This window comes from Littorina saxatilis, linkage group LG7, assembly GCF_037325665.1.
Source record: "Littorina saxatilis isolate snail1 linkage group LG7, US_GU_Lsax_2.0, whole genome shotgun sequence".
NCBI classification, from domain to species: Eukaryota; Metazoa; Mollusca; class Gastropoda; order Littorinimorpha; family Littorinidae; genus Littorina; species Littorina saxatilis.
Genome location: NC_090251.1, coordinates 56,709,355 through 56,711,854, shown reverse-complemented (window position 1 = coordinate 56,711,854; position 2,500 = coordinate 56,709,355). Strand labels below are relative to the sequence as shown.

Here is a 2,500-nt window from a genome sequence, read left to right as displayed (position 1 = left end):
GAAATTTATTTCAGAGTCAACTTTGTGTGCAGACTCTCTTCGGTGTCCGAACTTCCTCCCCGTGTACACTACATTGGGTGTGCACGTTAAAGATCCCACGATTGACAAAAGGGTCTTTCCTGGCAAAATTGCTTAGGCACAGTTAATAATTGTCTACCTATACCCGTGTGACTTGGAATAATAGGCCGTGAAAGGTAAATATGCGCCGAAATGGCTGCAGTTACTGGCCGTATAAAATTTCATCTCACACGGCATCACTGCAGAGCGCCTAGAACTGTTCCCACGGAATATGCGCGATATAAGCCTCATTGATTGTATTGATTGATTATACCTTTGCTTCTTGTCAAATATGTATAGTTTATAAAAGAAAAATATATATAGTTTTTTTCTTTTTTAAACTATATACACTATATATATATATACGTTTGCATATTTTGTTTGTTTCTTGTTTGTTTTGGTTTAAAAAGTATTTGTCAAAGTCTCGTCGCAAGATATTGTAATCCGTATGCTAAGTTCTCCTGTTGGGGTCACCACCATAAGCTTGAGTTTGTTGTTGATCCTTAACATGTAGTTACGTATTATGTTCAATTACCTATGAATTGTTGAATAAACACTATTTAAACCATATGCATTTTTTAATTAGAACCCTCAGAGTATCTTCTTCATATGCATTTTTTAATTAGATCCCTCAGAGTATCTTCTTTACATGCATTTTTTTTCAACAGAAGTTTCTGCACACCGACAGTTTGATTTGTTTATTCTTTTTTTAATTTATTAATGAAATTATTTATTTGTTGATTGATTGATTTATTTATGTTACCCCCCCCCCCCCCCAACTCCACCACTGCTCCATTTTCTTCAGAAAGCCCACTCAATTTCCTGCCATCCCTTTCAACACACCGACACTCTTTCATCTTTTAAATGACTCTCTCCAATCCGCCTGATTATGATGACTGGACTTCCAGCTGTGTGACCGCACCAGGTGAACTTTTAGATCTCTCTTGACATGTATCTCTTAAAACGAATTTAATCTGGGAGAGAGAGAGAGAGAGAGAGAGAGAGAGAGAGAGAGAGAGAGAGAGAGAGAGAGAGAGAGAGAGAGAGAGAGAGAGAGAGAGAGAGAGAGAGAGAGAGAGAGAGAGAGAGAAGAGAGAGAGAGAGAGAGAGAGAGAGAGAGAGAGAGGGAGAGAGAGGGAGAGAGAGAGAGAGAGAGAGAGAGAGAGAGGAGAGAGAGAGAGAGAGAGAGAGAGAGAGAGAGAGAGAGAGAGAGAGAGAGAGAGAGAGAGAGGGAGGGAGGGAGAGAGAGAGAGAGAGAGAGAGAAAGAGAGATAGAGAGAGAGAGAGAGGGAGGGAGAGAGAGAGAGAGAGAGAGAGAGAGAGAGAGAGAGAGAGAGAGAGAGAGAGAGAGAGAGAGAGAGAGAGAGAAAATGTTATAAAGAAAGTTAACAATGTATTTTACGATGCATTCGACATTTTCGTTCTATTTGTGTTCTTTCTTTTCTGGAAAAAAATCTTGGTCATTCTTCATCAAGATGTATTGAAAAATGTATGGTTGGCGACGAGAAGGTCAGAGTATAAGAATCTTTAGATGAATTAAACTCAGAGACTGACGTATGTTTCGTGTAGAAAATCGCCTCGGCAAAAATTGACACCACTCACATACAATAGCCAAGCTTGTAGTTTCTGGTATGTGAAGGATGGTATCATACACGAACTAGCTTAGCCATATTGTGGTTGTGGACATGATAGCTTGAACAGTAAGGGTGATACCTTGACGATCAACTAAAAAAAAAGGTAGCGCCGTACTGTTTGGCAGTTTGTCCCCAATGTCCATGAGGGTAATCTCACAGGACTATAATGAAATCGTATCATTATCGGTATCCTTATCCTTAACTCATTGTCTCCCAGGTACGGATATATCCGTACCCACTCACAAGGTTCTATCTGACCAGGTACGGATATATCCGCTCAGACTGTTAGCTTCAGTCGTTTCCTGTAACGTCCATCTAACGCCTGCATTCCAGCGTGTTGATACACAGTTACTACACAGTTACTACAATTTTGAGTGACCTGCTGCAGCACAGCTGGTCTCGGCTAAACAAAACTTGGTCAACATAGGTGGGGTAGAAAGTGTTAGCCCCCGAACAAAAGCTGAAGGTCTAAACTATTGAAATGACAAAGAATACTACAGCGTTATGAACTAAATACACTTCTCCAAATCGATTCCTTACCCACAACGACCACTCTGAAGGATCCCGGTCGAGCTTTTTCTTTTATATGATTCCCCTTCCCACAGTGGCCACCTGTCTATAAAGGACATTGTTGGTCGGTTTATTTGGTGGTTGTTATTGTTTGTGTACCATTACCTCAAATAAATGAACATATTTTTCAGTCCACGGTTTCCTCAAAAAAAGCCATGCCTCGTGAATAAAAGAATGGTAAATAAGAGGAACGAACCAGATCTGGTGCGAAATTGCGTATTAACACATCGTTTTCCAAT

General features: G+C 40.3%; 1 protein-coding gene across 1 annotated transcript in view; it reads right to left on the bottom strand.

The window, feature by feature from the left end:
- LOC138970253 (myomodulin neuropeptides 1-like) overlaps positions 1 to 2,500 on the bottom strand; it is a 9,866-nt gene that overhangs the window by 6,292 nt on the left and 1,074 nt on the right. The gene's annotated exons all lie outside the window — the stretch shown is intronic.